Source organism: Dama dama, chromosome 6 (genome assembly GCF_033118175.1).
Source record: "Dama dama isolate Ldn47 chromosome 6, ASM3311817v1, whole genome shotgun sequence".
NCBI classification, from domain to species: Eukaryota; Metazoa; Chordata; class Mammalia; order Artiodactyla; family Cervidae; genus Dama; species Dama dama.
The window spans coordinates 40,439,942-40,467,444 of record NC_083686.1 but is presented as its reverse complement, the minus strand read 5'-3'; the positions used below and the strand labels follow the sequence as shown (position 1 = coordinate 40,467,444).

At 37.8% G+C, this 27,503-nt stretch overlaps 1 non-coding gene across 1 annotated transcript; it reads right to left on the bottom strand.

Annotated features, from left to right (window-relative positions):
* Positions 1 to 2,961: 2,961 nt before the first annotated feature.
* Positions 2,962 to 3,068, bottom strand: LOC133058929 (U6 spliceosomal RNA). The gene has a single exon (XR_009693437.1). It is a non-coding gene; the product is annotated as a U6 spliceosomal RNA (small nuclear RNA).
* Between the last annotated feature and the right edge of the window lie 24,435 nt (positions 3,069 to 27,503).

Here is a 27,503-nt window from a genome sequence, read left to right as displayed (position 1 = left end):
AGGGATTGCATTGAATCTATAGACAGCTTTGGGTAGAATAGCCATTTTGACAATATTGATTCTTCCAATCCATGAACACGGTATGTTTGTCCATCTGTTTGTGTCCTCTTTGATTTCTTTCATCAGTGTTTTATAGTTTTCTATGTATAGGTCTTTTGTTTCTTTAGGTAGATATACTCCTAAGTATTTTATTCTTTTTGTTGCAATGGTGAATGGTACTGTTTCCTTAATTTCTCTTTCTGTTTTTTCATTGTTAGTATATAGGAATGCAAGGGATTTCTGTGTGTTAATTTTATATCCTGCAACTTTACTATATTCATTGATTAGCTCTAGTAATTTTCTGGTAGAGTCTTTAGGGTTTTCTATGTAGAGGATCATGTCATCTGCAAACAGTGAGAGTTTCACTTCTTCTTTTCCTATCTGGATTCCTTTTACTTCTTTTTCTGCTCTGATTGCTGTGGCCAGAACTTCCAACACTATGTTGAATAGTAGTGGTGAGAGTGGGCACCCTTGTCTTGTTCCTGATTTCAGGGGAAATGCTTTCAATTTTTCACCATTGAGGGTGATGCTTGCTGTGGGTTTGTCATATATAGCTTTTATTATGTTGAGGTATGTTCCTTCTATTCCTGCTGTTTGGAGAGTTTTAATCATAAATGAGTGTTGAATTTTGTCAAAGGCTTTCTCTGCATCTATTGAGATAATCATATAGTTTTTATCTTTCAATTTGTTAATGTGGTGTATTACATTGATTGATTTGCAGATATTAAAGAATCCTTGCATTCTTGGGATAAAGCCCACTTGGTCATGGTGTATGATTTTTTTAATATGTTGTTGGATTCTGTTTGCTAGAATTTTGTTAAGGATTTTTGCATCTATGTTCATCAGTGATATTGGCCTGTAGTTTTCTTTTTTTGTGGCATCTTTGTCTGGTTTTGGAATTAGGGTGATGGTGGCCTCATAGAATGAGTTTGGAAGCTTACCTTCATCTGCAATTTTCTGGAAGAGTTTGAGTAAGATAGGTGTTAGCTCTTCTCTAAATTTTTGGTAGAATTCAGCTGTGAAGCCATCTGGTCCTGGGCTTTTGTTTGCTGGAAGATTTTTGATTACAGTTTCGATTTCCTTGCTTGTGATGGTTCTGTTAAGATCTTCTATTTCTTCCTGATTCAGTTTTGGAAAGTTATACTTTTCTAAGAATTTGTCCATTTCATCCAAGTTGTCCATTTTATTGGCATAGAGCTGCTGGTAGTAGTCTCTTATGATCCTTTGTATTTCAGTGTTGTCTGTTGTGATCTCTCCATTTTCATTTCTAATTTTGTTAATTTGGTTCTTCTCTCTTTGTTTCTTAATGAGTCTTGCTAATGGTTTGTCAATTTTGTTTATTTTTTCAAAAAACCAGCTTTTAGCTTTGTTGATTTTTGCTATGGTCTCTTTAGTTTCTTTTGCATTTATTTCTGCCTTAATTTTTAAGATTTCTTTCCTTCTGCTAACCCTGGGGTTCTTCATTTCTTCCTTCTCTAATTGCTTTAGGTGTAGAGTTAGGTTATTTATTTGTTTTTTTTTCTTGTTTCTTGATGTAAGCCTGTAATGCTATGAACCTTCCCCTTAGCACTGCTTTTACAGTGTCCCGTAGGTTTTGGGTTGTTGTGTTTTCATTTTCATTCATTTATATACATATTTTGATTTCTTTTTTGATTTCTTCTATGATTTGTTGGTTATTCAGAAGCGTGTTATTTAACCTCCATATGTTTGAAGTTTTAACAATTTTTTCCCTGTAATTGAGATCTAATCTTACTGCCCTGTGGTCAGAAAAGATGACTGGAATGATTTCAATTTTTTTGAATTTTCCAAGACCAGATTTATGGCCCAGGATGTGATCTATTCTGGAGAATGTTCCGTGTGCACTTGAGAAAAAGGTGAAGTTGATTGTTTTGGGGTGAAATGTCCTATAGATATCAATTAGGTCTAGCTGGTCCATTGTGTCATTTAAGGTTTGTGTTTTCTTGTTAATTTTCTGTTTAGTTGATCTATCCATAGTTGTGAGTGGGGTATTAAAGTCTCCCACTATTATTGTGTTACTATTAATTTCCTCTTTCATACTCGTTAGTGTTTGCCGCACATATTGTGGTGCACCTATGTTGGGTGCATATATATTTATAATTGTTATATCTTCTTCTTGGATTGATCCTTTGATCATTATGTTTGTCTCTTTTCACATCCTTTATTTGAAAGTCTATTTTATCTGATATGAGTATTGCGACTCCTGCTTTCTTTTGGTCTCCGTTTGCATGAAATATTTTTTTCCAGCCCTTCACTTTTAGTCTGTATGTGTCTCTTGTTTTGAGGTGGGTCTCTTGTAGACAGCATATATAGGGGTCTTGTTTTTGTATCCATTCAGCCAATCTTTGTCTTTTGGTTGGGGCATTCAACCCATTTACATTTAGGGTAATTATTGATAAGTGTGGTCCCGTTGCCATTTACTTTGTTGTTTTGGGTTCACGTTGATACAACCTTTCTGCATTTCCTGTCTAGAGAAGATCCTTTAGCATTTGTTGAAGAGCTGGTTTGGTGGTGCTGAATTCTCTCAGCTTTTGCTTATCTGTGAAGCTTTTGAATTCTCCTTCATATCTGAATGAGATCCTTGCTGGATACAGTAATCTAGGTTGTAGGTTATTCTCTTTCATTACTTTCAGTACGTCCTGCCATTCCCTTCTGGCCTGGAGGGTTTCTATTGATAGATCAGCTGTTATCCTTATGGGAATCCCTTTGTGTGTTATTTGTTGTTTCTCCCTTGCTGCTTTTAATATTTGTTCTTTGTGTTTGATCTTTGTTAATTTGATTAATATGTGTCTTGGGGTGTTTCGCCTTGGGTTTATCCTGTTTGGGACTCTCTGGGTTTCTTGGACTTGGGTGGCTATTTCCTTCCCCATTTTAGGGAAGTTTTCAGCTATTATCTCCTCGAGTAAAAATATGGAACGCTTCACGAATTTGCGTGTCATCCTTGCGCAGGGGCCATGCTAATCTTCTCTGTATCGTTCCAATTTTAGTATATGTGCTGCCGAAGCGAGCACCATCTCTGCTTTTTAATATGCTATCTAGGTTGGTCATTGCTTTTCTTCCAAGGGGCAAGTGTCTTAATTTTGTGGCTGCAGTCACCATCTGCAGTGACTTTGGAACCCCCAAAAATAACCTTTTATTTTCAACAAATGTGCAGTTGAAAAAACAAAGGATTCAGCCATACAGTTATGAAGAGGGAGAGGCAGAGATTAAAACCACCTTCCATGCTTAATTTTCTTTCTACTTTATAATTGCTTCCCAATAATTGAAGTAAAAGATTCAGTCTTTTTGATTCACTATAGCCTAAATGTATTATTTGTGGAAAGGCTGAGATAAAGTGACTAACGTAATTCCTTGCAGGACAGCAATGACCAGAGACAACAATTTGTGGAATCAATATTCCACAAAATGAGTATGCTTCCTGCACTATATGAAGGTACCAGAGAAGGTGGAAAATGTTAACAGAACAGCACATGGCACATTTTACAGGCACAGAAAGACCAGTGCAAATGATGTAAAGGGGAAGAGAGACAAAGAGGAGTGGGATGTACTTAGAGAAACAGGCAGAAGCACTCAGCATCAGATCTTGAAGGCAATGTCAAGAACTTTAGTCTTTATCACACAAGACTATAAATATCAATATATTCAAGAATAGATGAAGTATAAGACTCTAATTTAAAAAAATATGGCTATACTATAGAAAATTGTAAGAGATGTGTCAGAGAGGAAAAGAAGTGATTAGATTAGGAGCTTTTATAGTATACAAACTATATATAATGGTGCTGAATATGTGACTTATTATGATGGTTGTGATTATGCCTCAATTAAACCAGGAAAAGGCAGCCTCTGAGTGGTCACAGGATGATCATCATCTACATCCATTTATTAGCCAACCAAAATGTTCACACAAGTCACTTAGGAAGAAACCTAGGTCTCTATTATACAATTATCCTCAAAGCTGGGCCATATTAGTTAGTGACTATCCACTATCACTATGGATTATAAAACAAAATAAATATGATTCATTAACTCCAGAAATTTATATTTATTTTAATGGAAATATGTATTTTAACTATAGCATATGAGATAATTCTAAGAAATAAAATGGGTTGTCATATTATTTTGACTTATTGAATAGTGTTTATTCATTTAAATAGGTATCACTAAGAACTACTTGATATTTGACCTCAGTCATGTATGTGCCCAGTTGTTGATTCAATTGTTTTGCTAAAGGACCTGCATGATTTTCTACTCAGCAGTAGGACATTTATAAAAATAAATGTTTTCTTACTATTTTGTGTATAGTCAAGAATAGGCTCTTGATCAAAATATTTGAAACAATTGAACTGATTAACCATATGTCAAAAGCCAAACTCCACTTTACCATTGAGACTTACTTAAATTACTATATAGCCATGACTCAATATGCTAATCTGGCTTTCTAAGGACCTGGTAAATTGCTGCACCTGAGAATGCTTAATTTTAAGAGCTTATTATCAACTATGCATTGAAAGCCTCTGAGGCAGACTTGAAAAGGCCCCACTTAGCTGAGGAATCCATCTGCTGTCCCTCTAGATTCCCGCCACACTCCCTGCCAGGCAATTCCTGCAGTGCACTGCTTGCAGCCAATGTGTGAGCACTCCGAGGGCACAAATGAAGACCAGCGCTTTGAGGATTCCCCGAGTGGCCCAATGTTTCAGAATCTCCTTGCCAAGGCAGAGAACATGATTCCCTGGTCCAGGAAGATTCCACCTGCCTTGGCACAGCTAAGCCAGCATAGCACATGCCGCAACTACTGAGCCCATGTGCCCTAGAGCCCATGCTCTGCGACAAGAGAAGTCACTGCAAAGAGACGCCCACACAGGGCAACTAGAGAGGAGATGTCTCTCACAGCAGCTAGAGAAAGCCAAGGAACAGCCATGAAGATCCAGTGCAACCAATAAAAAAACAAAACAAAACATGACTTTGCACTGCAGGACTTCTCTGATGAGTGACGTTGGCTCTAGGAGTCCTAGCTGATCTTGACAAGCTTTCTTGAATGTGCCCTGCAAATTCTGAGACTATTTATCTTCAAACATCCTACTTTTCCCTGTTATTTTTCAATATCTTTATAGTTGTAGGCTCTCTGCACTTTCTTCATTTCTCTCCTTTTTTATTTTTAACCTGCATCCCCTGCAATCATTCACTCATATGTCTAATTCTGTCTTTGCATGTGTTTCTCAGAGGAACCCTACAAACAAAAGCATTGCCAATAGCAATCTGAGAAAACAGGCAGGATAACAAAAAGCTGGCAAGACCCCAACTGGTGATGTTTTAATTACTAGCGAGTTCACTGCTGGTGACCTGCAAAGATATTCCAGGAATATCCAAGAATACTCATTGGGAGTTGCCTCCCAGGTGCAATGATGTCAGATTTTAAAGATATAGGGGTAAATGGGTTCTGACCCCAGCTTCCAATGTGTGTGGATGTGCGGGAGGGGTTACCCCACACCACAAAGCAATTCTCTGCCACCAACTGGCTGTCTCACAATTCTACTCAATTTTGACACTATCTACCTAGAAATAGTGTCAAATTCCACAAACGTACCTGATGGCTCAGTGGTAAAGAATCCCCTGGCAATGCAGGAGACACGGGTTTGTTTTTGTGTCAGAAGCTCACCTGGAGGAGGAAATGGCAACCCACTCCAGTGTTCTTGCTAGAAAAATCCCATAGAAGAGGGGCCTGGTGGACCACAGTCTATAGGATCATAAACAGTCAAACACACAACTCAAGGACTGACACACACCACAGGTTAAGGGCTCAGCCCCACAATACCTCCTGTATACCAATGGCAAATGCAAGCTTGTTTTTCTGACCAATCAGCTATAAACTGGAGTGGAGGGAGGGTTTCCCACTCCTTCCTTCGCTTGATTAAATTGCTAGAGCAGAGCGGCTCATAGAACACAGAGAAATATTTTACTTGCTAGATAACAGCCAGATGAAAGAGACGCATAAGGCAGGGGATGGAAAAGGCCTCAAAGCTTCCATGCCCTCTCTCTTGAAGCGCATGACTCTCCCCAAGTCTCCACATGTTCACCAACTCAGAACAAACCCCAGCCTTTTGGGTTTTTATGAAGGCTTAATTACTTAGGCATGGTTGATCTAAAAATTGGCCACAGGTGATCAAACTCAATCGCCAGTCCTTCTCCCCTCTTTGTAAGTCAAGGGGTTAGGACTGAAAGTTCCAATCATCTAATCACGTGATTGCCTCCTCTGGCAAACAGTCTGCATCCTTAGGTGGGGTACAAAGTTCACCTCATAACATAAGAAAAGACACCTACATGGCTGTCAGCACTTACGGAATTCCAGAGGTTTTAGGAACTCAGCCAAGAACTCGGATGAAGACCAAATGTATATTTCTTATTATTGATCACAATATCACAAGAGGGGTGACAATGTCTATAATAGTAGTAGTTATCTCAGGGTTAGAGCTGAATTGTGATAACACATTGTGGAGGAATAATGAGAAACTGAGGGTTGTTACCAAACAGGAAAGGCTACATATGAAAGTCATGGGGGATCTTTTATTAACTTACAAAGAAGCAATTTTCTCCTGGAATGGGTGATTAGACACAGTTGAGCAGCAGACTGAGGTCCAGATAGAATAACAGAGCTCGTGTGACAATTTCCAGCTCAAGTAGCTCATTATGCTAAAGTTAGACCCTTATTGTTAAACCTGCACCCTAGTAATACAGGAATGAGGTTTTCTAGGAGACAGACATCTTTAAACCCTCAGGCTCACAGACTTGCTTAACCCACTTCTTCCAGCATTACCCCCATCCTGGAAGATGCAAGGGAAGACTGTCTCCAAGAGTCCATAAGGATTCAGCTCAGTTGTCTCCATCTCCTCTCTTGGTTTCCAAGCTAAGTTTACATTGAAGGAAAAATCATCTGTGGACTTGCAGGGCCTGATAAGCAAAGGAAGAAACTATACTCCAAAAGAGCTGCCAGGGACTAAATATTGAGTCAAGAGTATCCCTGTGACCACTTTAGAATATACTTGATTACTTGGACCAGAATGTAAGACTGGGTCCCTAAGAAGTCATTTATTGCAAAGCACTTTTTTCCTTGGGACGCCAGACTTCAACAGATAAGATGCTGGAGAAAAGTCACTGCTGGATTAGCTCTTAGAAGTGGAGAAAGAGATGGTCACCACTGAGTGGAGTATACCCCTTAGCTGTCGTGGCAAGTGGTATAGAGAAATAAATAGGGGGCTGAAAGTAGTAGAAATAGTGAGATATTAACAGATTATCATGTGAAACCAGACTCACAGAAGATAATCTTTCACAGGAGATCCCAGAAGACAATCTGTTCATCAGGACTACAAGAATTCACTTATTAATCCAGTACTGTCAACATTAAGAAGGTCAACTGTGATTATGCAAGCTAATCCTGAGGTTATGAGAGTAGCCAGAGAATGATGATTATATGGATGAAGATGAATAAAGCTGTAAAGTAAAAGAAACCAGGTGGCAAAATTGAGAGTTCTAAGTTGTCAAAAGCCAAAAGTCTGTGTTAGCTTAAATATCAGCCTGGTAGAGGGATATTCAAGGAAATTTGACACATGGCAAGTCCTGAAACTGGAAAATAGAGTATGATGTCAGTGGGGACAAAATAGATAGGCAGTCAACAGCTGTGGTGCTTAATATCTATAACCAGGAAAATGTAAGAACAGAATTATCAGGAGGATGAAGGCAGTTCTGTCAATGAAAAGACATGATCCCTTATTCAGTACCTAGACCAGACCCAATTTTTATGTCAAAAACTCTCATTGAAGAAGCATCTGAGTCCTTAGAAGACAAATTCCTGCAACACAACTGCAAGAATCCCTCTGTCTCCCCAAGGGGACCTATGGTCATTTAACTAGGTGACTTTACAGTGGGAAAATGAGAATAGTCAGACACTAAAGGACAAAGAGTAGAATACCTGAAGACCCACAACATCAAATTAGCTTCCTGTTGAAATGGCATATTAGCTAAATTTCTGCTCAAAGAGGGAAAAAGCCAATAGGTTTTGAAAGCCTATAATTTGTTACCTGCTAAGTCACTTCAGTTGTGTCTGACTCTGTGACCTCATGGACCATAGCCCACCAGGCTCCTCTGTTCATGGGATTCTCCAGGCAAGAATAACAGAGTGGGTTGCCATTTCCTCCTCCAGGGGATCTTCCCCAACCAGGAACTGAACCTGAATCTTTTACATATGCTGCATTGGCAGACAGATTCCTTACCACTAGGGCTACCCCTGGTGGCTCAGATGGTAAAGAATCTGCCTGCAATGCAGGAGACTCAGGTTCCATCCCTGGCTTGGGAAGATCTCCTGGAGAAGGGAATGGCAATCCATTCCAATATTCTTGCCTGGGAAATACCATGGACAGAAGAGCCTGGTGGGCTACAGGCCATGGGGTCACAAAGAGTTGGACACAACTGAGTGACTAAGACACACACAACTCATTTAATAAAATTTCTTAATATTTTTATTTACATTTATTGTATTATTAGATGCATGATTCGCAGTCACCTTGGCATGACATAACAAAGCATGGTATTTAGGCCCAATGCATCCAGGGACCCATATAATGGGTATTCTTCCAGTCTTTAGTGAATAATTGGAATTGATACACTTGGCAATGTAGTAACCTCCACATTTTGTTCTTGGCCTATGGGGTAAAAGCTATCATAGCAGGAAAGCCCACAGAGAAATCTCTGAACCTGTACTCTGTCACACATTGACTGAGATAGCAAATCCAAAACTGTGAAGTATTCTGGAAGGAGAAAGAGATATGATGGAGCTTAATGCCATGATTCAAGATGTCAATGACACACAGTTACTAATACTTATCATACCTACATATATTTTGCCCTTTAGTCTCTGTAGAAGTAGAAGGATCTGAAGAGTAAGTATATACTATTGTAATGAGTAGTACCCCACTATAAATGCCAAAGGAGAGGGGAATGGACAAAGTTGATTTATAGATAATTTAGCTTACTCTGTGGGTGTTAAAAAAAAAAAAAAAAAAAGGAACCTTGAAAGATAATGGAGAATGTCAACTTTCCCAATAGGTGGAGCTGCAAGCTTTGCATTGTTGCAAACTGCTTCCTGTTTGGAAGTAGTCCAATATGGGGACATGATAGATATACAGATGATATGAAAGTGAAAAGTGAAAGTTGCTCAGTTGTGTCTTACTCTTTTCCACCCCATGGACTATACAGTTCATGGAATTCTCTCTGCCAGAATACTGGAGTGGGTAGCCATTCCATTCTACAGGGGATCTTCCCAACCCAGGGATCAAATCCAGGTCTCCTGCACTGCAGGTAGATTCTTTACCAGCTGAGCCAGCAGGGAAGCCCACAGATGATATAGATATACATGAAGATATAGATATATATTCTTGGGCAATGGTCAATGGCATGGTCATCATATCAGGGGCTGAAGGTAAAAGCAAGTAATATTGACAACAAGGATATTTGGGACTGAAGCATGTGGATGGACATTTAGGATTCAGCACAAAGAGCAAACATTTTTACCATACATTGATGGCTACCAAGAATCACTCAGAAAACAAGAGGCATTTTGCTAAGTCAGCAAATGACTTGACCAATAAATAGTAGTGAGCCATCACCATTTTTTGGTCTGGACTGGCACAATGAGCACATGGGCAAAGTGGTCATGGTGGCATAAAATAAAGCTATGATAGCACACATTATCTGAAGGGCCAACAGTTCATACACATATATGACTATTTTATATGTTGAATGCCTTTCTCTTTCTTGCCTACAGATCCTTAACCAGCAGCACTATTTGAGGTATTATGAGGTGTCTGATCCACAGGGATGTAATGCACAAAACATAGCATATGGTCAGATAATACTTCATCTTGAGAAAAATGAGTGCATCCATGACCATATGGTCCTAGGGTCTACCAATAGAATAAAGTATTGTACCACCCAGAAAAGGTTGACTTTTTAGAAAACTGGACTTGTACAGCTAAAGTGTCAACTCAGAGACAACTTTCTGAAAGAATGGGATGATACTTTTCAATATGCAGTGTGATGTATGAACTTAAAGACAATCCTATGGTGATATCCACAAGACAAATATGTGGGTCCACCAGCCAATGAGTGGAACCAGAGATGACTCCATTTATCATCACTCAAAATGACCTACTGAAAAGTGTACTTCTTGCACTCACAATTTACAGGGTTGAAAGTCCTGGTCACCAGAAGAATGTACTCTTGCCAGGGGACACATCAAGTGCTCCAGTGGACTACTCTCTTTGGCTATAGCCTAAGAACTTTAGAGTACGTGTGTTCAGGGACCAGCAAGTAAGAAGAGTTAATCATCACAATGAAAGTAATGGACCTTGATCACAATGAGAAAGTGTGAATGATTTTACAAAATGGAAAAAAGAAAGAATTAATATGTAATCCATTTGATTCCCATGGGTGCCTCTTCATATTCCCTTACCCCACTGGAACTGTGAAAGGACATGTTCAGAAATACTGGCTTGAAAAACATATTTTTGAGGAGAGAATGTTGAGGTCCTTCCCATTAGGTTTGCTTCTTTTTGTTTTCAGGAATCAAACTCTTTTTGTTGTTGTTGTTATTGTGGTTTGTTTGTTCATTTTGGATGCATCCCACTGCTTGTGGGGTCTTAGTTCTCTGACCCCTGAGGGACCAGACTTAGGCCCTTAGGAGTGAGAATGTAGAGTCTTAATCCCTGGACTGCCAAGGAATTCCCAAAAAAAGGCATTTCCAATAGCTTAGACACTTCAGTAATGAGTCACAGTACCATGTAAGCCACCAAGATCTGCAAAGGAGATAGCTGAGGTTTTTTTCACTTTTACTTCGGAGCTTTGCAGCCAACTTTAGCAGAGGGGAGTATTTTGTACTACAGATCTTCTTCAAGGCTTCTCCTTCAAAAAGAGAAACTCACGGGAAACATATAGAAGCAATTCCCTAAACTTGTCGAGTACATATGATCTACATGATGCAAGGAGTGAGTAGTGGCAGCCATGAAAAATATGTAAATCAGACCTCTTGTCGATAGCATGCTTGACTGATGTCCAAGCTCCTGCCTCTCTGGATTCACCATCATGTTTGTGCTAAGACCACAGCTCTCATAGTCTTCTCCCACATACTGACTGAGTACTGTGGAGATGCAAATACAAGTCTATTCCTGCAAGTTATGGGCTCTTTATGCGAAAACTTTGACTCCAGGACCACCATCAACCTGGCTGAAGGTTTCCTAGAAATGCACTGTAGTCTGAGATTCTTTCTACTCAATTCCTTTCCTCCCCCGCCCTTCCTGCATATGTGTTAGACATTACCACAGTTTGCAGCCTCTTTCTATTATTTTCACTCCTCTTTATCCTTCACCAATGTTTCCCTCCATACATTTCTTGTAAGTCATATCCCACTTTGATGTTTGCCTTTTGGAGATCTCAAAGTACTCTGCAATGGGTTGGACACAGAAGACATTCTCTGTTATGTTAACAGAAGTCATATAAAGTAAATGTTATCATTACCATCATGTCAATGAGAAAATTGGGGCTCTAGGAGCACATTTTTTTCTAGAGTAAAAGAGCTGGAAGATTATAGAACAAAGTCTATTTGAATCTAAGACCAATTCACTTTCCACTATACCTAGAAGTGATTCTTGGCTTTTCAGTTCAGTTCAGTTCAGTTCAGTCTCTCAGCCGTGTCTGACTCTGCAACCCCATGAATTGCAGCACACCAGGCCTCCCTGTCCATCACCAAGTCCCGAAGTTTACTCAAACTGAGGTCCATCAAGTCGGTGATGCCAACCAGCCATCTCATCCTCTGTCATCCCCTTCTCCTTCTGCCCCCGATCCTTCCCAGCATCAGAGTCTTTTCCAATGAGTCAACTCTTTGCATAAGGTGGCCAAAGTATTGGACTTTTAGCCCTCAGTTAATTATTACCAAGTCCTTTGGAATCCAATCACTATTTCACTGTAGTCATTTTCAGCTGAACTTAAGATCCATAATCCCTTTTGCTCTCTCTCTTCCATCCACAAAGGCTTTTTCCATTTTTATTAAATGTATAGTCTATCCTTCTAAGTGTCAAAGAAAATCTCTCTCCTACCTTCTTTCCCCAGTTAATTTCTCATCATATAATAGATATCATCAAATATTTCTTCAAGAATATCTCTTCTGGCCTCCATTACACTACATTCAATATTGAATAATATTTAAATAATCCCAACATTTCCCTCACTCATGTAGTCCATTAGTGATAATCTCTGACTTCTTCATATCTTCGTTTTATCAACATCATACAATACAGTTACCACAATAGATACTCACTAATTTATTATTGGAAGACTGAAGAAAGAACTAAATGAATACCATCTGCTTTTTAACAAGTGGTTTTCAGGACATATGTTGTGTTTGTTTCAAAACCCATTCTAATCAAAAAGGATGATTAGAAATAGCTGACATACACTTTGTGCTTTGATCATCATGAAAGTGAAAGTGGAAGAAGTCGCTCAGTCCTATCCGACTGTTTGCGACCCCATGGACTGTGTCCTACCAGGCTCCTCCATCCGTGGGATATTCCAGGCAAGAATACTGGAGTGGGTTGCCATTTCCTTCTCCAGCAGATCATCCCAACCCAGGGATCGAACCCAGGTCTTCCACATTGCAGGCAGACGCTTTATCATATGAGCCACCATCATCATACCTGCTAATAAATTTCAGTCACCCTGTAGTAACTACTAAAGACCAAGTTGAGAGACTGGGAAATTAGCAAATGAGGTGGCTACAAATGGCAGCACTGTTAAATTTTGTTTACTGCTGGAAATGATTTTGACAAGTAGGACATTATCAATTTCTTTCTTTATACTGTTTTTTTTTTTTTTAATAATATCACACAAATCCAATTGTAGAAAATAAGGAAGGTACAATTTGTCAACCAAGATAAATAAAAGTACTGACATTCATTATTATTCAGTTTCCCTTTACTTCCATGAACAGGAAGGATTGAATGTCCTCAACCTTTTGAATTTTGATGTGGCCACCAAAGTTATGACCATGAATTGTGACTGGAAGTGAGCACGTTTCCAGTTCTCACTCCGAGTTCTATATTGGCACCTAAAGCAGAAATCAATATGACAGAACATTTTTTCCAGGATCCGTGAGTGCCTAGAGCTGAATTCTAAGCCATCCAGAAAGAGCAGGAAGAAACATTTGCTATTTTAAGCCACTGATATTTGGAGGTTATTCTTCCACACATGAAAACATATTCAATCCAGACTCTTAAACTGTGTTCACACGTATTCCTAGAGAAGTGTAGAAGTTGTGCATAGGAGGGAGTATCTACCTAAAGATATTCTTTTAAGTTCTTAGCTAAGTGCTTAGTTGCTCAGTCATGTTTGACTCTTTGCGACCCAATGGACTGTAGCCAGCCAGGCTCTTCTGTCGATGGAGTTTCTCCAGGCAAGAATACTAGAGTGGATTGCTATGCCCTCTTCTAGGGGATCTTCCTGCATTGCAGAAGGGTTCTTTACTGGCTGAGCTACCAGGGAAGCCCTGCTAGATAAAATGGAGGGAGAACAACTATACGCATGCATGCTAAGCCTCGTCAGTCATGTTTGACTCTTTGCAACCCTATGGACTGTAGCCCTCCAGGCTTCTCTGTCCATGGAATTCTCCAGGCAAGAATACTGGAGTGGGTTGCCATGACCTTCTCCAGGAGATCTTCCAGACCCAGGTGTGGAACTCCTGTCTCTTATGTCTCCTGCATTAATAGGCAGTTTCTTCAACTCTAACGCCACCTGGGAAGCCCAAACAACTGTATGGAGCAGTAAATGAGCAAACTATCTTCACAGCTATTTAGATCTTAGATGCCATGTTTTACAGCTACAAAAGTGAGTGGCATTTAAAGTCATGAAATGTATTCACAAAGAAAGAGTTCTTAAATGTTTACTATGTAATTGAGTCTTTCTTTCTTTCTTTTTTTTTTTTTTTTGAGTCCTTTTTAAGAGTGGTTATTATGAAAATTGGGCTTCCCTTGTGGTTCAGCTGGTAAAAAATCCACCTGCAATGTGGGAGACCTGGGTTTGATCCCTGGGCTGGGAAGATCCCTTGGAGAAGGGAAAGGCTACCCACTCCAGTATTCTGGCCTGGAGAATTCCATGGACTGTGTGGTCCATGGGGACGCAAAGAGTCGGACATGACTAAGCAACAGCACTTTCACTTTCACTATGAAAATTAGCTGGAAAGCAATTAATATAAAAACTCATAAATTACTAGAACAAATATGATCTCTGAAATTGAAAAAAAAAACAAAACTTATTAATATTTTATGTTTTCTGCAATAGTCCACTGTGCTATTTCAGGGGCATGAAGATTGTTTGTGTATGTGTTTATTTTTATTCTATGACAACATAAATATGTAATAATATTTTCCAAATGGAAAAAAAATACTGTGCTCTATATGCTATTTCATTCCTTTAAAGTATAGTTTTAGTGTTGATGCTTTCCACGTAAAAGACTAAAGGTTATAAGAAAAATGGAATAAAATTTTAAACTATAACTGAAATACATATTTTCACATATATAGTGTTCCATAACAAATGTATCAATATAATTAAAAATCTCAGCACCTTAATTTGTCTTCTCAACTTCCCTTTTGCTCAAAGAGAAAAAGTAAGAAAATGTATTTCTCTATTTCTCTTTTATCTTTCACACCTTGTTTTGATGGATTAGGTAACATAGGGAGTACTGCCTTCCTGCCGTTGATAAGTGAATGCTCTCACAAGGTGAGTGTGGAAGGTTTAAAAAATATTGCTTCTTAAGGTTTGTTTAACTTCTATAAACAACTCCTCAGGAAAGAAAATTTTTTGTCATTTTCTTGATTCTGAGAAAATAACACATTTTTTACTCACAAAGTAGCATAGCTAATAAAAATATTTGAGTTAACTTCATAGTCACCTGGATGACATCCAGCCCATTAGTAACTGAACAAATCAGACCTTATCATATACATTCCTTGATTCAAATAGTGATTGGACAAACATAATGTCATATTTCTATATAAGGAAATACTATTCAGCAATGAAAATAAATGGAATAGTCATATATACTGCTAATGGACAAAGGGCAAACCACTGAGATATCAGGTCAAAAAAAAAAAAAAAAAAGAAATCAAACATAAAATAAATACTCTGTGCAATTAAATTTATGTGAAATGCATGGAAAAAACAAATCTAAAGACATAGATAGTAGTTTCCTAGAGGGGGGAGACAAGGCAGGATTAATTATAAACAGCATTTGGGTTAATGGAGTGTTCTAAAACAGAATGCTTTTAGAATATTTTGTTTGTGTGTGCATGCTAAATTTACTAAAAATTGTTGCTAAATTTACTAAATATCATTTAATTGCACATTTAAAATGGGTGAATTTTATGGTATATACTTTTTAAAGTTTATTTTTTTAATTTAAGGATAATTGCTTTACAAAATTTTGTTGTTTTCTGTCAAACGTCAACATGAATCAGCCATAGGTGTACATATATATCCCTTCCTTTTGAACCTCCCTCCCATCTCCCTCCCCATCCCACCCCTCTAGACTGATACAGAGTCCCTGTTTGTGTTTCCTGAGACACACAGCAAATTCCCACTGGCTATGTATTTACATATGGTGATGTAAGTTTCCGTGTTACTCTTTCCATACATCTCACCATCTCCTTCCCTCTCCCCATGTCCATAATTCTATTCTCTATGTCTGTTTCTCCACTGTTGCCCTGCAAATAAGTTCTTCAGTACCATTTTTCTAGATTCTGTATATATGCGTTAGTATACGATATTTATCTTTCTTTTTCTGACTTACTTCACTCTGCAAAATAGACTCTAGGTTCATCCACCTCATTAAAACTGACTCAAATGCATTCCTTTTTATGGCTGAGTAATATTCCATTGTGTGTATGTACCACAACTTCTTGATCTATTCATCTGTCGATGGACATCTAGGTTGCTTCCATGTTCTAGCTATTGTAAATAGTACTGCAATGAACAGTGGGATACATGTGTCTTTTTCAACTTTGGTTTCTTCAGGGTATATGCCTAGGAGTAGGATTGCTGGGTCATATGGTGCTTTCATTCCTAGGTTTTTAAGGGATCTTCATACAGTTTTCCATAGTGATTGTATCAATTTACATTGATTACACTGTTATACCATCAACAGCGCAAGAGCGTTCCCTTTTCTCCACACCCTCTCCAGCATTAATTGTTTGTAGACTTTTTGATGATGGCCATTCTGACTGGTGTGAGGTGATATGTCACTGTAGTTTTGATTTGCATTTCTCTAATAATGAGCGATGTTGAGCATCTTTTCATGTGTTTGTTGGCCATCTGTATGTCTTCTTTGGAGAAATGTCTGTTAGGTCTTTTTCCCACTTTTTGATTGGGCGGCACATACTTTTTATAGCAATAAAGTCGTTTTAAAAAATAACAATATTATTGAGGAAACTACATATGAAAGACTATTAGACAAAAACAAAAACAATAACTGAAACAATAGAGTCATATATATAAATATGTATATGGGAAAGTAAAAGATCAGTGATTGGCAGGAGTTAGGGGAAGGGAGGCTGAACAATGAATTTTCAGGGCAGTTTTAAAACTATTGTGTATGATGAGGATAGATAGCATTTTATGGAAAAACCTGACTGAAACTTTTGGCCAACCTAATGTATATATGTATAACTGAATCACTGTACAGTATAGAAGAAAAAAATACAACATTGCAAATCAACTATACTTCAAAAAAATAGATTTAAAAAAATAATTGCAATGTTAATCATAGTTTTTCATATTAAAATTATAAATTTGAAATATATTAAAAGACAAAAAAGGAAACATCAATTCTGAATAATCTACCTGTCTTTCTTGTAAAATTTCCAGCCTCTAATGGTACATACAATTTAGGCTATGTTTCTTGTATTCTCAAAGTTTATATAGTAATATAGCTATATCTATTCCTGTGTACATATCTATATGTACACATTCACACACACATATTGCAAAATGAATAAAACCTTTATATATAATTAAAAAAGAGTTTCTGATCAAATATTAAAATTAATAATAAATAAATGATAAACCCAATTCTGCAGTTATATGAAACATACACAGTTTTTTTTTTTTTTTTTTGACACTTGAATGGGTAAAACTCTTCTTAAAAAATAGTGCTGCAATATGTTTCAGGCTTCTTAAAAATGTTCTCATCATTTGACACAATAATTTTGTTCTTAGGTAATAATATTAATAAAAGTTAAAATATGGTATTATTTCAACAAGCACTTTGTAAATAATAATAATAATCAAATAAAATTGATGATTAACAGTTAATGAGTTTTTTTGTGTGTGTTTTTTTTTTTTTGTCTCTCACAGTATGGTTATCTCATTACACATAAAAATTGAATTTCAAGCTATGATTCACTGATGAAATAATTCGATAGTATTATACTGGTAGAAATGTTACATCCCTTAAACCTAGGTGTGAATATTAGGAGGAAATACAGAAAATGTTTATAATCTAATGATGCTATCTAACAGCTAAAAAAGTTGCAATTGTCATACTATAAAAATTCCCCAGTATATAGTTAACAACTGGAAAAACATGAAAAATTAGAAATTTCAAATTTTTGGGATATTGAAATTGTGGATATTTATGTCTTTTTAATTTCCTTTATTGGTAAAATTTTGTTCACATATTAAGTAGAACACTTGGCATTATAGTAGAGTATAATAATATCATACAATTTCATAATGCATTTGCCATTTACTGTAGATTTCTAAAATTTAGAAATCTATTCTTCATATCAACCGCTGTGATTACTGTACTTTCACAGATAAAGAATTGGAAAGAAGAGGCATTTTAAATAACTTCCTGAAGATCACACAGCTAATGGCAGAACCACTACCAATTAAATAACTCGGTCAATACATGTACAATGAACTCATTTTATGAAATTATCAAATATATCTAGATTTCAAATTATACTACAGTGAGTATCTAAAAGTGGAAGTTTTTTTTTTAATAAAAAATTCTGTCAATACTATTATTAAGGAGTAAGATTTAAACTATTCTATGGTAAGTATTTAATCTTTTATTTGTAGAGATTCTCATAATAAAAGATGATGTTGATGGTAAATGCTCTGAGATTCCTAGAGTAGGAAACACCAATTTTTGACAAGTTAACAAAACAACAACCCTGACGCTCAGGAAGGTTAAATACTTTTCATGGTCATATCTCTAGGAAGTAGGGAGGATGAAATCAGGACCGTTCCTGTGACTGTCTGCACTCTGGCCACTCTGCTTTACTGAGGTGTCTCCTAGATTTGCCTTTCACCCTGTATGCTCTATTGGGTTTTCTTATCTGAGCAATATCGTGTTTAATTTCCCCAGAGAATTAAAGTTGCTGAATTCTGTTCTAGGAAGGTTTCAGGTGGGAGAAGAACAGGAAGTTAAGAGCATAAAGAGCTTACTTTTATCTTTTATCACACCAAACTCCCTGTAATTCAGGAATAAGAGATGGACAGAATTGTTAGTCTCAAACTCAAGGATGAAATAAAATTTTTCCTTTTTCCTCAGAAAGGTAGCTCATTAGAAGAACTTAACTTTTTCTCCCCCACAGAAGAGAGAAGATTCTTTCCTTCCTAGTCTTCTATTTTCCCACTGGTAACCACACTCTAATGTTTGAAAACAGAAAATGGACTCTCATATTGCCACACTGCCCAGACGTCTTTGTGAACTCAAGTTCCTTTAAAGGACTTGACATTCTTGAAATCAGTGTCAGTGTCATGACATGACAATTTTACAAACCATATACTCTATGTTAATTCTAATTTAGACAATGCACTCGATTACTTTTTAGCTACCCTAGTGGCTCAGACAGTAAAGGGTCTGCCTGCAATGTGGGATACCCGGGTTCAACCTCTGAGCTGGGAAGACCCCGTGGAGAAGGAAATGGCAACCCACTGCCTAGAGAATTCCATGGACAAAGGAGCCTGGTGGGTTATAATCCATGGGATCTCAGAAGTTGGACGTGACTGAGCGACTAACATGTTCATATTCACATTTTTAGCTATACCAAGCTTCTTTAGATTGCTATTATTTTGTAAGTAACTAACTTAACAGATGTTTTAGATGTTAGCTTTAAAATATACAATGAAAATGAATAATTGCTACTTTTTAGTTTTGAGGCTTATTGAATGTTTGGGGTATACTTTTAAAATAATATATTTTAACCAAAAATTATGTATAGGATATTGGAAGGAATCCCAGCAAATAGTGATCCTAAAGCTTATGTTATATAAACTTCTTGGTAAACCAACCTTTACTGATGTATAGCGAATGCTTTTCCAATAGACTTTATGTAAAATGCTTTTTGTGCATTATTTCACTTTTTTCTTCATACTGACCATGTGAGATACATATTTTTATTAACCACAATTGATGCATAAAGACATAGAGACAGAGACAAATTAAGATACTCTTAGTAAATGCTGGTGGAGAAGGAAATGGCAACCCACTCCAGTATTCCTGCCTGGAGAATCCTGTGGACAGAGGAGTCTGGTGGGCTGCTGTCCATGGGGTGGCAGAGGGTCAGACACGGCTGAAGAGACTTAGCGTGCATGCATGCATTGGAGAAGGAAATGCTTGCCACTCCACTATTCGTGCCTGGAGAATCCCAGGGACGGAGGATGGTGGACTGCCGTCTATGGGGTCGCACAGAGTCGGACACGACTGAAGTGACTTAGCAGCAGCAGCAGCAGTAAATGGTGGAGCTAGAATGGAACCTAGAAAAAGCATTTCCTAGATCCCTTAAAATATTAATTATTTTAAGTGACAATAAATAGAAACAGAACAGGCACACCATTTTGCCCAAGAGTTTATCAAAGGTTGTGAAAAGAATGCTAAGATCAGAAAAATTAAGTGATTTACCCAAGGTTAGATAGCTAAGCTAACTGTCATAAAGTTAAAACTGAAATTTTAAGTGACATGTGATTTTCATCTCAGTTACTTTTCCTCTCAATATGTCTATTAGGAGCAGATTTTAAAAGACAATGGCAAATCACCAGGACACTCAGCCATGTTGACCGTTTCATTTTCAAATGATTTCCTTTCCAGCAATTCCAAACTTAGCCATTTTATTTTTCACTCAGCCTTTATATGTATCTTTTGATATTTTCAGTCACTGACATCTAGGCCATAGAAAGTCATAATGTCAGGTTTAATTTGTTCTTCTGCCCATTTCAATTTTGTTTCAGCAGAGCTTTCAATTCTGCTTACTTTTATGCTAGCTTTGGAGTTGGTTACTTGCTTCACTGTCTGTCTAATTTAGATACTTTCTCTCTTGTTGCACTGTTAATTCAGTGACATATCATTTGAAACTGATTTGCCAGTCTTACAAATTTTCATTCAACATCATTCACATTTTGCTTATTTTTATAGAGACCCTTATGCTATCTTTGACAGGAGAATATCTCACTGAGTTGTAGAAATATGTGATGCATATGAACAAGCATATAAACACAATCATTATTTCCATGGCTTACTTCAGTCCAGTTTTCCTATCCAAAACAAGTTTTATGTTATTGGGTAAATAGATGACAGTGAAACATGTACCTGACTGTATTTGTCATTTATAACTAACTCCTTGAAAAACATTAAAACTACAGTATTTACTTTATTGGAAAACAGAAAAAGTATTTCATATATTGTAAAACTTGATCCTATACATTTTCAAATCATCAGAGGGAAAAAATAAGCTATGATATATATTAAAATATAGAAAACACATAATTAGAGATTTTACTTCACCAACATGATATTGCCTGAACACAAGAAATATCAACTACATCCCAGGAAACTGGGACTGTTGGTTTAACTGGTTAGGTTTTCTCCCCCCAAAACATATAAATAAAGAAGTCATAGAAAGCACTATAATTTTTAAGGAAATATTAAAAATGTGATGCTATTGAATGTATTACAGTTTTATGATATATAAGCTTTGAAAGTTAGATTAGAATTAGAATGCATGTATTATTGTTGGTTCCAACAGTAAAAATCTGCCTGCAGTGCAGGAAGACCTAGGTTCAATTCTGGGTCAGGATGATCCCCTAGAGAAGGGAGTGGCAATCCACTCCAGTATTCATGTCTGGAGAATTTCAATGACAGAGGTGCCTGGTGGGCTATAGTCCATGGACTCTCAAAGAGTGGGACACGACTGAGCAACAAACACTTCCACTTTCACTTTTCATTATTGTCCAAAGTAAACATTAAAAAGTTGGATCAAATCAGTAGTTTAAAAATCACACTTTCTCTGTACTCAGTGAAGTAAGTCAGAAAGAGAAGGAGAAATATTATATGACATCCCTTGTATGTGGAATCTAAAAATAAATGATACAAATGAACTTACTTACAAAATGAAAGAGACTCAAGGACTTACAAAAATAACTTATAGTTGCTGGAGGGGAAGGGATAGTAAGGGACTTTGGTAAGGTCAAGAACACACTGCTATGTTTAAAATGGATAACCATCTGTGTCTCTTTTTCTGTCTTGCATATAGGGTTATCATTACCCAGAGGGATGGGATGGGGAGGGAGGTAGGAGGGGGTTTCAGGATGGGGAACACATGTAGATCCATGGCTGATTCATGTCAGTGTATGGCAAAAACCACTACAATATTGTAAAGTAATTAGTCTCCAACTAATAAAAATAAATGAAAAAAATAAAATAAAATGGATAACCAACAGAGATCTAATATGTAGCACATGAAACTGCCCAATGTTATGTTCTAACCTGGATGGGAGCGGGGCTTGGAGGAGAATCAGTTCAGTTCAGCTCAGTTGCTCAGTAGTGTCTGACTCTTTGTGACCCCATGAACTGCAGCACACCAGGCTTCCTCGTCCATCACCAACTCCCAGACTTTTCTCAAACTCATGTCTATCGAGTCGGTGATGCCATCCAACCATCTCATCATCTCTCATCTCCTTCTCCTGCCTTCAATCTTTCTCAGCATCAGGGTCTTTACTAATGAATTAGTTCTTTGCATCAGTGGCCAAAGCATTGGAGTTTCAGCTTTAGCAACAGTCCTTCCAATGAACATTCAGAACTAATTTCCTTTCAGATTGGCTGATTGGATCTCCTTGCTGTCCAAGGGACTCTCAAGACTCTTCTCCAACACCACAGTTCAAAAGCATCAATGCTTTGGTCCTCAGCTTTCTATATCGCCAACTCTCACATCCATACATGACTACTAGAAAAAGCATAGCTTTGATTAGATGGACCTGTGTCAGCAAAATAATGTCTCTGAGTTTCAGTATGCTATCTAGGTTGATCATAGCTTTTCTTCCAAGGAGCAAGCATCTTTTAATTTCATGACTTCAATCATCATCTGCAGTGATTTAGGAGCCCAAAAAGATAAAATCTCTGTTTCCATTGTTTCCCCATTTATTTGCCATGAACTGAAGGGACTAGATGCCATGATCTTCATCTTTTGAATTTTGAGTTTTAAGCCAGCTTTTTCACTCTGTTCTTTCATTTTCATCAAGAGGATCTTTAGTTGTTCTTCACTTTTTGCCATAAGGGTAATGTCCTCTGTATATCTGAGGTTATTGATACTTCTCCCAGCAATCTTGATTCCAGCTTGTGCTTCATCTAGTCTGGCATTTCACATGATGTACTCTATATTTAAGTTAAAAGAGCAGGGTGACAATATAGAGCCTTGATGTACTCCTTTTTTGATCTGGAACCAGTCTATCATTCCATGTCCCATTCTAGCTGTTGCTTCCTGACCTGCATACAAGTTTCTCAAGAGGCAGGTCAGGTGGTCTGGTATTCCCATCTCTTGAAGAATTTTCCAGTTTATTGTGATAGACACAGTCAAAACCTTTGACATAGTCAATAAAGCAGAAATAGATGTTTTTCTGGAACTCTCTTGTTTTTTTGATGATTCAATGGATGTTGCCAATTTGATCTCTGGTTCCTCTGCTTTTTCTAAATCCAGCTTGAACATCTGGAGCTTCATGGTTCACATACTGTAGAATCCTGGCTTGGAGAATTTTGAGCACTACTTTACTAGCTTGTGAGATGAGTGCAACTGTGTGATAGTTTGAACATTCTTTGACATTGCCTTTTTTAAGGATTGAAATGAAAACTGACCTTTTCCAGTCCTGTGGCCACTGCTGAGTTTTCCAAATTTGCTGGCATATTGACTGCCTCACTTTCACAGCATCATCTTTTAGGATTTGAAATAGCTCAACTGGAATTCCATCACCTCCACTAGCTTTGTTGGTAGTGATGCTTCCTAAGGCCCACTTGACTTTGCATTCCAGGATGTCTGGCTCTAGATGAGTGATCATACCATCGTGGTTATCTTGTTATCTGGAGGAGAGTAGGTATATGTACATATATGGCTGAGCACCTTCACCGTTCACCTGAAACTACCACAACATTGTCAATCAGCTATGCCCCAATATAAAATTGATTTTTCTGTTAAAAATAAAGAAAATAAAAATAAAAATCACACTTTCTGTTATGTGAAATCTAAGAATATCTGATGTTCAAAGCAGATACACTGAACCTGTTCCATTCAAAACATGATTAGACGTTTGAGAGCCCTACTTACTCCTGTCACTGGCACTCTTCTCCATGGTGTCAGAGATGGTGTCTGAGACTCTACAGGTTCTGTGCAGTATAGTAAGAAAACCCTGGCTTCAAATGTGTTTTCAAATTTATAGAATTGTAAAAGTCTTTTGACACATTCTTGTCCTTTCAACTCCTATCTTCTCCTCTTGTGGAAAAAGGTTCTCTGGTAAGACAAAGTAAATCAGCATACACTTTTTAGTGATGGGTCACTGACATTCTGCTATGAATGGGAAAATGTTTTGCACTCGACATCCAGGCAGATTTTTCTGTGAAGCTTGTGTTAACTGTGGATGTAAAAATTCCTGACATGCATGACATCACAGTTATGAAAGCTTTCACCTATATTTACTTGTGTTGAAAGGCAAGGGATTGAGAGGGCAAGAGGCTTTCACACTTGCTTGGTGTGGGAGTGGGCAATAATAACCAGAATTTCTCTTTCACAGTAAAACTGAAGTGCTATAGAAACCCTGAAAGCATACAAGGATTCCCAGCAGTAACACAAATTCTAACATTCATGATGGCAATCAACACAGCAATGCCAATTAATCACAGAAACATGATTCAGTTTTCTCATCTGGCACATTCAATGAGAAAATAATTGAAAGGAAAGCCAGAGAAATGAATCATAGTGAATAATGTGCAAACATATTCAGATAGTGTCCCCAATTATAGTTATTTTGTTGAATACACTATTGTTATTAAAACAGATCTGTACAAACTTTGGCACTTAGCATAAGGCAACTGATACATGGAAAACTTTCTTCTCAATCCTCATTAGTAGAGGTGATTGAAAGCAGTGTGCCGTTACCTGGTGAGGAAAGCAGTATAATAAATGTCTATGCTAACTCTTCTACTATCTGTAATTATATGGTCCTGAATGTCTTGTCATCCAGCAGAACATTATGGTGACCCATTATATTAATGAGTAATACCAACTGGATTTGAGCAGAAAGTGGCAAATTCCAGTAGACTTCATAGAAAGACACAGGTAGGACAGGAGGTATAAGAAAAAAAATTGCAGAAAAAAATAGAGAGAAAGGCCTGTAAACTTTTTTGGAATTTATTGGTTTAGAATAGACTACCTTATCCTCTTTAAGGTACAAGATGAGTGGCTGCACCTCACATCTCCTGTCACTAAGCAAGATCACAGCCCTTGGCATTTTATTATACTCTTCTACATCATTTATTGGGTGACTTCAACAGTTGTCCAGTTTCAAGTGAGGCCCAATACAAAACAACTCTTAAGAATGTTCTGGCTGCAGGGAAGCTACTATCTTATTTGGCACTTAAGAATCAGGGCTTCCCTGGTGCCTCAGTGATAAAGAATCTGCCTGCCAATGTAGGAGACATGGGTTCGACTCCTTACCTGGAAAGATCCCACATGCTGGGGAGTAACTAAGCCTGGGCACCACAACTACTGCGTCTGTGTTCTAGAGCCTGAAAGCCACAACTACTGCAGCCCAGACGCCCTAGAGTGCAAGCTCTGCAACAAGAAAAGCCACCGCAATGAGGAGCCTGCACACCACAGCTAGAGAGTAGCCCCCGCTCGCCACAACTAGGGAAAGACGTGTGCTGCAATGAAGACCAGAACAGCCAAAAAATAAGTAAATAAAATTATACCAAAAAAAAAAAAAAAAAATCCAGTAGATTCATTCTTGCTAGCTGTATCCATGGTGAATAAAGATGGCCTGTGGAGATAGGAATGCCACTGAATAGACCCCTGGGGTTCTGAAACAAGGTGATATCCTCCTCAGAAGAGAGTTCTTTTCTACAAAGAGCTATTGGTATCCATGTAGAGAATAAGCCCTTGATAATAATACACTAATTAGGTGGCCATGGCCAGCCATCATGAGCTATGTGTCATTCAGTTCCCCAATGCATAATGTTAGGCAGTCATAGCAGAAATGTGTTGCATAACGGTAGTAGTACAAGCAGAAACTAGCCTGATCAGATGCACAGGACACAAAAAATCAGTGTCTCATAAATTGCTCACATTCGGAGTTCTCATATCACCAATGTCTTCTGCAACAATACCACACGTACAGCTTCATGGCAAGATCCCAAAAGTCAACTGATGTAAGAAGAAAGGATATGACTCTTTATGAAGAGGTTGATATGAAATGTGGAAGTAAGCTGGACAAAAATATTTGCTACATTCACTGTCTACTTAAGTTCATCATGAAAACAGAGCTGAAGGTAAATACTTCCAAACACCAGATCTGCTAGTAGAACATCTGTTCACATAACATGAAGGGAGAAGAAAGCTAATGATACCGTGATGCCAGGGAGATGAGGAATAACTTGGCTGCTTCATCTGAGGTCAGGCACTTGGGCAAGAATTATGTGAATGGGCCTATGGAACTGGATGTGTGTGGATCTCTATGTTTCTCCTATAATGCGAATCAGAGATCATCCAACGCAGAAAAGGCATTCAGAAACCAAATAGGCAGGATGATTCAACCTGGAGGTGCTGTCAGCTTCTCTCTTCAACTCACTCTGTAGTGGGCATGGACCCATAAGCAGAGTGGAAATAGAGACAAAGATAGGGCCATGATCATCATCAACGGCACAGGTTCTCACACAGCTCTTGATATTGTCAATATGCTAGTAGTAGAAACTGAGGTTAAGCTCAACTTTATGACAACATTATATTTTGGAGAGACCAGCCAGGCACTAGTGGTAGTCAGTTAAAATCTCATACTTTTTACTTATGAAGAAAGTTGATTTATTTTTAACAGAATCAACATGCCACCTGGATATTAGGATATGTTATCTGTCCACAGTGATTTTACCAATGTCTTTTCTTAATGGTGTTCAGAATTCCTGATCACAGTGGCGTTCTAAATGTGACTTTGGTTTTACATATGAACCAAAAGACACATTTACAGCACCGGAGTGGGTTAATGGGCTCAAAACTATAGCATTGCATCATATAACAGGTAACTTTTAATCTGGAAGTGGCTGGATTAGAGCAATGGAAGGTTTACTAAAGGCTAGCCTCAGCTGAATCTGCAGTTTGGACAGATCACTTTGAAAGGTTAGGATAATGTCAAAATGAACAATATAGCATAGTATCTCTCTTATAATGAGAACTTACAGGCCTAGGAATCAAAGGATGAAATAAGATGGACTTTTTATTACTATTACTCTTACTATTTACCTACTTGCACTTCCCATCTCTGCAAACTTATACTCTATTAGATGATGAAGTCCATGTTACAAACAGATCAACACTTCTATCAGAGTATACTATAATGCTTTCACTGAACTGGTGGCTGACTGTATTTGCTACCTGCCCATTTTGGACTCCTCGTGCTAACAGGCCAGGTGGCAGAAAAGTAACTTCTCTATTGGCTGTTTTAATCAACCCTCATAACTATGAGAAGATATGGTTGTGAACACATTTGAAGACTGGGAAATATGCTTGCAACATATTATCACATAGAATATCTCTGTCCAGTGATAACTGTGAATGAACAACTGCAGCAACATGCACAAGGCAAACAAGTGCCCATGTATCTCACAAGGAAGGTCTGGGTCACCCTCGTAAAATCTAGAATGGATGGTGCAGGTGTTTGATGATGAATGTTAAGTATTATCCTTGGACCAGCTGCAGAAGCAGTGATTGCAATGTGTTTGGTAAACCTCTCTAAGTTTTTGCAGCAATTACAATCTATCATATCTTGACTGTTTAGACTGCCTCAGAGGTCAAACCAAAGCTTAGGACAGAATT